The sequence below is a fragment of the Hypanus sabinus genome, chromosome 1 (assembly GCF_030144855.1).
Source record: "Hypanus sabinus isolate sHypSab1 chromosome 1, sHypSab1.hap1, whole genome shotgun sequence".
NCBI lineage: Eukaryota > Metazoa > Chordata > Chondrichthyes > Myliobatiformes > Dasyatidae > Hypanus > Hypanus sabinus.
The window spans coordinates 180,995,882-181,008,608 of NC_082706.1; positions in this window are offsets into that span (position 1 = coordinate 180,995,882).

Genomic DNA, 12,727 nt, shown 5'->3' on the forward strand with positions numbered 1-12,727 from the left:
AGATGCCAAATGAAGAGGCAAATTTACCAAATAATGAATAAAATAATACCATGCAAAAACAGAGTTCTCTATCCGATCAGTTAGAAAGCTATTTAGTAGTCAGAATTTTGAATTGACTTACTAATTTGCTGCTGTCCAAGTTGCATGCCATCTTGGACAATGTCTCCCATCCACTCCATAATGTACTGGTTAGGCACAGGAGTACATTCAGCCAGAGACTCATTCCACCGAGATGTAACACTGAGCATCATAGGAAGTAATTCCTACCTGTGGCCATCAAACTTCACAACTCTTCCCTCTTGTGTCAGACCCCCTAAGCCAATAGGCTGGTCCTGGACTTATTTCCACTTGGCATAATTTATCTACTATTATTTAATTACTTATGGTTTTATATTGCTATATTTTCTACACTATTCTTGGTTGGTGCGACTGTAACGAAACCCAATTTCCCTCGGGATCAATAAATTACTTCTGATTTGTCTGTCTGTAATTTATCACCAGTCGTTTAATTAAATATGAACAGAAATCAAATAGTCAAATGAGTCCTGACGAAGGGTCTCAGCCCAAAACGTCAACAGTGCTTCTCCTTGTAGATGCTGCCTGGCCTGCTGTGTTCCACCAGCATTTTGTGTGTGTTGTTAGAAATCAAATAGATTTTGGGATTAGAATCATTATTATTTTAATTATTTTCAAGAGTAGGAGCCTCATATCTATTTTCTGTCTGTATTTTATTTTGTGTTGTGCATTTATTATGGGTAGTTTGTCACATGGTTGAGGCATGATAAGTGTGAAGAGTATAGTTGTGTGTTCATGCTTAGTCTTCAGTGCAGTTTTTAGTCTAGGTTAGAACCAGAGGCAATTAGAATGATGTAACACATTGTGTGTGTGTGTGTGTGTGTATATATATATATATATATAAAATAATTTATTTACAATGAAATAGATGGATAAAATGGGAAGCAATAGTGGTTCCTGTTGGCCTTGTCATTCTTGGTCAGGTCATGCATTGGGAGGCACTATTGGAATAGAAACTCAATGCGCTTTGTAGACACTTTGTGCACTTTGAGGGCTATGGTTTGGATGTAGGTTGATGGGACTGGGCAGTTTAAATGGTTCAGCATAGACTAGATGGGTTGAAGGGCCTATTTCTGCGCTTGCAGCTTTCTGGCTCTATGACGATGACAGTATGGACTAGAGTTATTGTGCACCAGTTGAAGAAGTATTGAATGTTCAGGGTTGTGAAAAGAATATCAATCAAATGTCCACTTTACGTCAAGGCTTAGTAAAGTTGTTTTAGCTGTACTACTTCAGGTAAGTGGTTAGAATTCCAGCACTGTTATAGAGGGTAGAGAGGCTTTGGAACGTCAGGAGGTGAATCAGTCTCTTCAGGATACCAACCAGAAGTGTTGTCATACTCACACTACTTTGGGGCTGGTCATCAGTAACCCTCAGTGTGTTAATGTGGGGATTTGACAATGATAATAGCATTGAAAGCTCATGAAATGTCTCATTGGAAATGGACATTGTTTGGCATGGATGTTTCTTGCTCATATGATGCTATGATGACTGAATGTTGTTTAGGACTTAGTGAGTGCAGCTGTGGACTACATCATTTGCTGAGGAGACCATAAGACATAGGAGCAGAATTAGACCATTTGCCCCACCAAGTCAGCTCCATCATGGCTAATTTATTATCCCTCTCAACCTCATTCTCCTGCCTTCTCCCCTGAACCTTTGACACTGTTATAATCAAGAACCTATCAACCTCTGCTTTAAATTTACCAATGATTTAACCTCCACAGTGCTCGGTATTGGAACAGAAGGCTGGAGAATGTTGTGCATAATAGTTTGAGTTAGAATCAGGATGTTAATCTATGTCACGCTGGGTTGTTGAAGGCATAAAACTGAAGTTAATAACTATCTGGGAGGAAAATATCAATGGAGTATTGATAGTTAAAGAAAGCATGGTGGGTACGATGAATGGCATCATTTCATAAGGATTGATGTCACCCTTGAATGTTCCATATTTGTGTGTCAAATACTTGTGCAACTGGAAGTAGTGTGTCCTATTCACCATAGGACTTTAATTGCACATAAAAATATGTACTATGTACCTGGACTTGTGCATCTTAGATTTTGCTCCCAAGTCTAAAGGCTGACATATCTGCTTCCCATGTTAACCAATGATTAGATTTTGCTGAGTTTGTGCAATCTTGATCTAAGCCAATTGTTCCTGTTGTTATTCCTTTTTAAAAAAATTCACCCTTATGTTCTTGTTTCTTCTCTGCTTCCTGTCTTCTTGCTTGCCCATACTTCCTCTCTGTTTCTTCTTGTCAGCAGGGCTTCACTTCATCTTCATCCTTAATTCTTGATGCAACAGCTCCCCAATCTTCTCTCCTGCCGTTTCTTTAACTGCAAATGTTTCATTTGCTTCTCTCTCTCTTTTACACTGTTGAATTCTATTGGCACATGCACTCTGTAAGTTACTGAGCAAATTAAGTTTTTGCTAAGTTTCTGCAGCCAAGCTCTGATAAAGTCATGAGCTAATATTCCTATAATAGTAACCTTATCAATTTGGTTAACAGCATTAAAATTTAAGTATTATCTATGCAAACTATTTGGTGGAAGTTGTTCACATGAAATTGGTAATGAAATTAAGTCAAAATAATAGTGTTAGCTATCTACCGATAATATTTCACACCCTAAGATAAATGGCAAAGAATAGTTAATTTCATTGTTCATGTAGATATATTATAGGGTAATGCAATGAGTGACAGATGACACATTGTTCATAATAGAAGCTGCTTTACATAATTCACAGACACTGTCATTGAGTTGTGTTCACTTCATAAGATGGTGTCTGACATGATATTGTCAATGTAAGGTGACTGCTTTTGGTTTGTTTGTAATGGAAGTAAAGGGCTGTGGCTTTTGTTAAGCATATAAAAGGACTATGCAGAAAATCCTACATTGGTGACACAGACGCATTCAGACGATTCCAGAGTTACTCAACAACATGTTGACCTATGCAGTTGGTTTGAAGCTGCTGGAGTTTTGGGACTAGCATGCTACCATGTGGTTTGCACAGCAGAAGCACAGTTTGCGTTGTAAGAAATCACCAATGACCATACCAAATTTTACTATGTGGAGCATCGCCAAGTACTTCCACTACAGCCAAAGTGGTAAGTCTACTGGAAGATCCGTCTGCATGTGATAAAGATGTCGCTCTGAAAACATCTATTCCAGACTTTCGGACTGTCTGAGCGCACCGCCAAACAGTTGCTCTCCTTGCCTGGCTTGGGTGGCGCTAGGCATTAATGGATCACATGCTATCTCTCCTGGGCAATCACAATCCTTGTTTAATTTTTAAAGAACTCTTTATGCAACAAATGCCCGATCAAGTTCGTGTAGCCCTCACTAGTACACCCGTGAAGAACTATAGGGAGATTTCTCCTCCTTTCCCTGTCTCAGTAAGTCCTGTCAGCAGAGCCTCCAGCAGGCTCATGCCCATTGCTATGAACCCGACAACGAATCTGTTTTTACCACACCCACTTTGCCATGAATGCCAAGAAGTGCTAACTGCCATGCAACTTCGACAGTGCCAACACATTGGGACTTTGGAGATCTGTGAACACCATGGGTTCCAGCTGCCAGAGTGGGATATCCTTTTAGGGCAACACTTTCTGTGTGACATGGGCACTCAAGTGATGTGCTGTCAGCATTGCCCATTGATCTCTAAGGCAAAGAGCAACGGGCCCTCACTGGTGGCCACCAATGGCAGCAGGATCAGGACCTTTGGGACATGACTTGTGACACTGTGCTTCAGTGGATGACACTATATATGGTACTTTGTCGTGGCTAAAGCTGTTAGACTGTGGCTCAGTTGTCCTGTGAGCCTAAGATCTTAAGAACTGCCGGCTTGTAGATGAAAAGGACTTCGGGTTGTTACACTGCACCCCCAGTAAATTCCCCACAATGACTCTGTCTTGCATATGCTCCACTACATGTGAATATACTCACATATTGGGTGAATTCCATAACCTCATCAAGTCCACATTTTCACGAAGCATGGGGTTGAACAACCACATTTCCACATCTGGCTTGTCGGTCCATGCCCCTGAACGTACACTGGACTCAGTAAAGCTGTCCAGCGCAAAGGCTGAGTGTGCTACCATGGAAATGCTTGGGAGTGTATGCAGGTCGAATAGCCCTTGGGCTTCACCTCTCCATATGGTCCTTAACCTCAATGGTGGTTGCCGTAAAGTGTGGCGATTACCACAGTCTTAATGAGGCCACCACCTGAAATCATTCCCCAGTCCCACATATTCAAGACTTAGTGACACGTTTAGCCTGTAAGAACATTTTTTCGAAAGTGGACTTAGTCAGGGGCTACCATCAAGTGCCTGTGCACAATGAGGACGTTCCCAAAACAGCTGTTATAGCCCTGTCTGGTCTAGTTGAATTTCTATGCATGCCATTTGGGCTGAAAAATGCAGCACAAGAATTTCTAGTGACTAATGGGCTCTGTGTTAAGACTTAGATTTTCATTTTGTTTACCTGGAGGACATGCTTGTCACCGGCGCATCCAAACCGAACACTTACCACACCTCCACACACTTTTCAAGCCCTTGAGCCAACATGGGCTAATTACTAACCCCACTAAATGCCCATTTGGGTTGTCTACTATTGACTTTCTTGGCCTCTACATCACTGCAGAAGGTGCGACATCCCTGCTATTGAAAGTCGCCTCTATTATGGACTTTCCACTGCTCTGCACTACCAAGGCACTGTAAGAGTTTTTGGGTACAGTATTGCGAATTTCCATCATCATTTTATTCTGTGAGCTGCAGAACTTAATCAACATGTAGCAGCTTGCCCATAGTATTCAGAGCCACTTGTGAACATTCAGTCTGATTACCGACAGATCCTGTTGTGGAAGAGACTCATCCCAGAAAAGCAAGTCATGGCTGGTGTTATGCTTCAAAACATTAAACTAATTCAAAGAAATTCACAGGAATCCAAAAATATGGGCAGAGTTTGAGTTTACATTTAAGGGAGGCATGCATGCAGCCTGATGACATATGCAATTAACATATTTTTACATATAACCTGTAATGAATTATTTAAATGAGCAAGAATGTTTAATCAAGCAATATATACAAGATTACTCAAATAATATTAAAACACTCCTTCCAGCTTAGCTATAAACTCCAACTCAATAGAGAATGCATTTCAACTATATACACAGTATATAATATAATACAACTGCTATATGCAGACTTCCACAGCATAGTAAATTTTAAATTGTCCCATTCAGGCTTAATGATTTAATTGCTGTGGAGGATTTCATACTCTGTAGGATACCGTTTTTCCCGACCCGGGGTTTCACTCTTTGACAGGTGAGACTTGTGGCTGTGAAACAATCTCAGGATCTGGGGCCTCCTCCGTGGTGGTTGTAGGAGTTGACTCTTCGACTGCATTAAGTGGTTCTAACGCCTGTGTACATCTTTTCTCTCTCTGGATCTACTTCAATCCCTTTCTTTTTCCTTATCATGTTCTTTCTCACAGTCTGTCTCTCGTTAACACCATTCTCTTTCTCGTTCACTTTCTTTCTGTCCATCACTTCCCTTCATTTTCTTCTAGTTTGTGCATCTGGATCTTGGGAAGATGCATTAAGTTCTCTGGAATATTCTCTTATTAATCCTTCTATTGCTCCCTTTACAGTCTGATCACTGTTTCCTCATCTACAACATCATCTGACAGATCATCTGATTTCATATCTCCATTGACTCTGTTCCTGTTAGCCTTCCATTTATCCTGCTAGGCTTTGGTCTTTGCATCTGCTTTTCCAAGCAGCTCTTTGTCTTCCATGTGAAGTTCATGCAGCAGCAATAAAGCACACGGAGTGACACTGGTTCTATGTACTCACAAAAACCAAGTGCTTGCAACTTCCCTGAAGCTCCTTAAGCTTTCTTCCAGCTTAAGTGTAGCCATATTTTGCAATTAACTGCCTAATCAATATATCAGAAGCTTTCTTGGATAAGTTGCCTACAAAAACTTGTAGTCTCACCACTGCTTCGGTCACTTACACTCTTCAACTGAGCAGCCTGGTCCTTCCTTGGTTCAATATGCTTTCTAACCAGAGACACAAAGGTTGGCTCCAAAACCGGTTTGTCCTCTGTTGGGTAACGGTTCATGGTGTACAGCATGGAGACAGTTGTGGCATCATCTAGTACCTTTCTTAATTTGCTTTCAGTTGGTTTCATTGCAGGAGATGCCACATGCGAATAGTGGATGGATCTCCAATCAAGTTGTAGATGTCTCAGCCAATCAGGCCCCCAGAATGCTGTCCCTCCTGTTTTTACCACATAAAAGCTCAATGTGGCTCATTGGTAGTTGTATTTCACTGCTGTGAATGCCATTCTGATAGGAGTTATCTTTTCTTCAGAATAGGTTCTTTGAAATCTGCAGGCTTCAGTTTAGTACAGTGTCTTTGAAATGCCATTTAAACTCATTTTGGGGAATGACTGAAACAGCTGGACCAGTGTCTAATTCCATTTAAATTAATTTATCGTTCACTTCTGGTGTAAGCCATATTGCTTGGCTATTGTTAATTTTCACACTGTTAATCTTAAGGCTACACAGTCCTGTGTCACTCTCATCATTATCAGAATTCTCATCAACGGCGTGCTGATCGGTGCTCTTTTGGAAACTGCACCATGACCATACCTGAGCTGTCCATTTATTTTTGACTGCTCTTTGTATGTGTCCTACTTTGTTGCACTTTCTGCAAGTTTCACCTTTGAATCTACATTTGTTTGGTGTATGTGAGCCCCTGACACAATGATAACACAATTTGTTTGGGCAGGCATGTTTCTCAACTGAGTCTCTGTCTGCAGTCACCATGAAATAGCAATTTCCACTGCTCGTTTGAATGTAAGTTGTGTTCAGTTAGGAGCCATTTTTGAATGCTTTCTTTTAAGATTCCATAAACTAAACTACCTCTCAGTAATCATTAAGCTCATTACCAAACTGAGAATGCTCAGATAATCTCTTCAATTCAGCCACGTACGCTAAAAAGGACTTCCCTTCTTTTTGATTGCACTTATGAAACCCAAAGCATTCTGCAAGCAACAATGGCTTGAGTTCTAAGTGTTCCTGTATCACTTTGACTACACAGGTTTCCCCACTATCCAAAAGTAGAGCATTCCTATGAAACCCTTCATAAGCCAAAATGACATAAAGTGAAAAAGCAATTACCATTAATTCATATGGGAAAAATTTGACCCAAAAAAAACCCCTATCAAATCAAACCAAATAACACATAAAACCTAAAATAACATTAACATATAGTAAAAGCAGGGATGATATGATAAATATACACCCTATATAAAGCAGAAATAATGTACGTACAGTATATAGTTTCACTTATCAGAATCGGGAAGATTTAGCCATAACCCATTTGTAAAAAAAGAAACACATCTGCCCACACAAGGCTTCATGGTCATGCTAGTCTTTCTCCGGGTAAACACAAGATTAAAGCGGGCACCTTTTTCGCAGAAGCAACAATCCTCTTTGGATTTCTTTCGGTTGGCAAAAACAGGTATTAACACAGGTCTTTCGTAAAAGCGAAGTGGCGTAAAGTGAAATTTCGCAAAGCGGGGACACCTGATAGTAGCAAAGCTCATTTCTGATGGTTTGGTTGGAGCAGTCAAACTTCATAGCAAACTGTATGCCTTTAAACATAATGCACTCAGCAAAATTGGCATTGGCTATTTCAATTGCCAATACAGTTCCAATCGTTCAATATACAGCACATGAGCCAATTTCCCATTATGTATTCCAACTTGGCGATCTTTCCAAAGTAGCCAATCATTTCTGAATTTTTAAATGATTAGTATCACCCAGTACTCACAGTTAATAAACCTTGAATTCTTCTGTTTTCTTACTTTTTCTTAAAAACCTGATTGTGTCTTCCCTTCCGAAGAATATGTGTGGTGCTGCGTTTTTAAATTTGGGCATCTTGCTGCATGTGCTGGACTAGGTATTTTACTCAACTTTCGTCTGCATTTTGCTTAGTTCAAATGTCTTGCTGCATCTTAACAGGTCGGTAGCCATGTTGGGTTCATTTTAAAATACCTCATCACCGATATTATGTTTTGTGACTTTAAAACATTAAACTAATTCAAAGAAACTTGTAGGAGGCCAAAAATATGGGTGTAGTTCATTTACTTATCAAATGGTAGTGTGATGTCATATGCAATTAATGTGTTTTAACATATAACTCATAATTAATTGTTTAAACAAACAATATTGCTTAATCAAACAATATATATACACAAGATGACTCAAATATTGTGGAAATAGTGAATATACAACAGCTGGGATGGATACAAGCAGCCATACTGGCAAACCCATAAGGTAAGTATAATATCCTCAGCATATCTAATAGACATGTTATGCAATGCTGATAATATCATTGGATTTTTTGAATAAAACACACGAGAGGCGCTTTATGTGCTTATCAAAAGCAGCCCTTACTTCCATTATGAACAAACCAAAAACAGAGATGAGGGTTTAAAATTAAAATGTTACTTAACCAGAAGCTGTTTCAAGTGTATGAAATATGGATTGACCGTGTATTCTTTAGAGTCCACAGTTTTTCATTCTTTCCTCTGTGTGCCTAATACACAGGGAGAAAGTAAGTGCTGTCCAGTGAGACAGGCAGTGCATGGGTGGTTGTGTGTGTGTGTGTGTGTGTGTGTGTGTGTGTGTGTGTGTGTGTGTGTGTGTGTGTGTGTGTGTGTGTGTGTGTGTGTGTGGCCAAGTGGTTAAGGCATTGGTCTAGTGATCTGAAGGTCGCTAGTTCGAGCCTTAGCGAAGGCGGTGTGTTGTGTCCTTGAACAAGGCACTTAACCACACATTGCTCTGCGACGACACCGGTGCCAAGCTGTACCGGCCCTTGCCCTTCCCTTAGACAACATCGGTGGTGTGGAGAGGGGAGACTTGCAGAATGGGCAGCTGCTGGTCTCCCATAAAACCCTGCCCAGTCCTGCGCCCTGGAAACCTTCCAAGGTGCAATCCATGGTCTCTCGAGACTATTGATGTAGTCTATTTATAGGATATTTATAGTTTATTTTTATAGGATGCCTATTTATGTAGCCTGTGGATGGCAAAGTTCATCCACACAGAGGCAGGGCTTTCAACACTTATGAGACCTGCTATGTCATTTCCATAATGGAATATATCTGAGAAAGTCTCATCAAATGTTTAATAGGGAATCATGGGAACATGAGATGCTGGCTGGCGATAGGTGGAAGAGGCAAAGGACTGAAGAAGATGGACCCTGATGGGAGAGGACATGCACTAAAAGGGGAGGGAGGAAGATGTGGATAATGGGCAGGCCTTGAGGGTGGGGAGGGGCCAAAGGGATGAGGGAAAATAAAAAGGGGGAGGGTAATGGTTAACAGGAGTGAGAGAAATTGATGTTGATGCCACCAGGATGAAAACTCTCAAGTCGGAATTTTGAGGGGCTATTCCCCTAATCTACATCTAGACTCAACTGGGCAGTGGAGGAGGCCGTGGATGGACGTGTCAGTGTGGGAATGGAAAGTGGAATTAAAATGGATGACTCCTGGCTGTAACAGACAGAGTAAAGGTGATCCCCCAACCTGTTTCAGGTCTCATCAATGGCTGCGGTAAATGACACTGATGGATTCATATGGGGAGTGCTGTCCCACCTGGAAAGACTGTTTAGGGTCCTGAATGGTGGAGAGCGAGGAGGTGTAGGGCTAGGTATAACGTTTGGAATGGTTGTGGAGTTGAGTGCTGGGATGGGAGGTGTGTAGCCAGTGAGGAATGAACAGGGAAAACGCAAAGACGGACCCCTGTGGGAAGTGGAGAGGAGAGTGAAGGGGGAGATGTGCTTGGTGATGCAATCCTGTTGGAGTTGGCAGAAGTTGTAAAGAATGATATGTTGGATGTTGATATGTTGGATATGTTGGATGAATGATATGTTGGCTTGTGGGGTGGTAGGTGAGGACATTAGGAACACTATCCCTGTTATGTCAGGGGTGAGGGCAGATGTGCAGGAAATGGAGGAGGCTGCATTCATAGCAATGGAGGACATCTTGGATGTCCTGGAACAGAAAATCTCACCACGAGAACAGCTGCAGTGGAGAAGGAGGAACTGAGAGAAGGGAATAGCAGCCTTGCAAGAGACAGGGTGGGAGGAGGTGTAGTCAAGTAGTCAAGTGGGTTTGTAAAGATGTTGGTAGGATACCTGATAATAGAGGTGGAGACAGAGAGATCAAGAAAGGAGAGAGAGAGGTGCAAGAGATGGATCAAATAACTTTGAGGGCAGAGTAGAAGTTGGAGGCAGAGCTGATTCATTGAAGAGCTCAGCATGAGTGCTGGAAATGGCACCAATGCAAACATCAATGTGGTGCAGGAAGAGTCGGGGAGAATTGTTGATGTAGGCTTGGAATACAGAATGTCCCAGGTAGTTGACAAAAAGACAGGCATAGCTGGGGCCCATGTGTGTGCCCATGGTTACACATCTTTGATCTGGGGAAAGGCTGAGAAACCAAAAGATTGTTAAGGGTGAGGACCAGTTCTACCAGATGGAGGGGGATGGAGAGTAGGACTGGTTAGGCCCATTGTTAGGAAAGAAGTGGAGAGCATTGAGGCTTTCCTTATGGGGAAATGGAAGGGTACAGGGACTGGACGTCCATGGTGATAACAAGGCAGTTAGAGCCAGTGAACTGAAAATAGTTGAAGGGTTGGAGAGCTTGTGAAATGTCACAAATGCAGGTGAGCAGGAGGTAAACCAAGAGAGAGAAAGTGGAGTCAAAATACGAGTTCATTGAGGCAGGAGCAGCCAGCAACAATGGACCAAATGGACCTTTGGGATTGTGGATCATGAGTAGGAGGTAGAAATGGGCAGTTTGGTCTTGGGGAACCACGAGGTCAGAGGCTGTAGAAAGGAGATCTAAAATTTTATGGTTGTTACTACAGGCTGTATGAAGTAGTTAGGGAGAAATAGTAGAAAGCAATTCAGGATCTGGCTGTAGGATTCTTTTCAGCATGCCGCACAGTTCCAGAGGCACTCGGTTTTTAACATCTGCACTCATCTGAGGACACAGCCTCAGAATAGAGGGACGTCCTTTTAGAACAGAGATGAGGAATTTTGTTAGCCAGAGAGTGGTGAATCTGTGGAATTCTTTGCCACAGGCAGCTGTGGAGGCCAAGTCTGTATGTATATTTATACTGTATATTTAAGGCAGAGGTTGATGGATTCTTGATTGGTCAGGGCATGAAGGGATATGGAGAGAAGGCAGCAGAATGGGACTGAGAGGAAAATCAGATAAGCCATGATGAAATGGTGGAGCAGATGCGGTGGGCCAAATGGCCTAATTCTGCTCCTATATCTTATGGTCTTATTGGTCTTTTGGTGAAATAACTTGGTGAGTTCATGATGTAGCAAGCATCAAGTGACATCTTGTGGTGAAATGTAGAACTGCAGAGAATGACTGCACTGACACAGTTTCAATGGATCTTGTGATGCTTTCGTCACTTGTGTGAAGCTGCTGTGTGCTATTCTTTACACATAGTGACCAGACTGAGGAAAATGTAAGCAATAAAATCTTAACTTGTATATGCATGTTCCTGAGGCTTTCTCAGTTTAATAAAATCATAGAATATACTAAGTATGCAGCAGAAGACGAGGCTATTTGGTCCATTGCATCTGTGCAGATCAGAAAAAACTGTCAGATAACTCAGTATCATCTTGTGGTGTTAAGCCTAATGCTCTGCATGCTCTTTAAGTGCTCATCCAGGTACTTTTTAAATGTATTGAGGGTTTCTTCCTCGTCCACTCTTCATTTATTTTTTAACTTTAGAATAGACCCTCCTGGCCATCAGCAACCTTCTGATTTAACCCTAGCCTAATCACAGGACACTTTACAATGACTAACTGGTATGTCTTTTTAACTGTGGGAGGAACTGGAGCATCTGGGGGAAAACCCATGAGCACACAGGAAAGGAAGTAACAACTTGCTGACAGAAAGCCCCAGAACTGAACTCTGAACTCCAGTGCCCGGAGTTGTCATACCTTCTCACTAACCGCTACATTATCATGAGCCCCAGTGAGTTCCAGATTCCTATTAACCTTCCTTATCTCCCTTTGAGTTCTTCCATCAATAACTTTCTATTAACTGATTTTTTTAGGATCTGCATGGTTCTTGCCAGGATATATTTTCCAATCCAGCTATATGGGTGAACCACCTTCTTAAACACCGCAGCTTTCTGATGGAAAGTTTACTGGATTTTCAGAAGGCTATTGACAAGGTGCCACACGTCAAGCTGCTTAACAAGATAGGAGCCCATGGTGTTACAGAAAAGATACTAGCATCTTGTACCTTGTATTTTACAGCTCCTGGCTGTATACCCAGCAACACTATGCCACTGCTGACGAAATTGTTGCCTTATATTTCCAGAGGCCCAGATTCAACCATGTCCTCTGGTACTGTCTGCGTGGAGTTTGCATGTTCTCCTTATGACCATGTATTTTTAAATCTCTTGATTTTCTTGTTTCTTTTCCAAATAGTAGAGGATGTGACTTGAGACATGAGAGGGAAGTTTAAGGGCAAGTTTTTAAATGCAGAGAGTGGTTAGGTGCTGAAATGGACTGCCAGGGGTAGTGGTGGTTGCAGGAAAAATTTTGTCA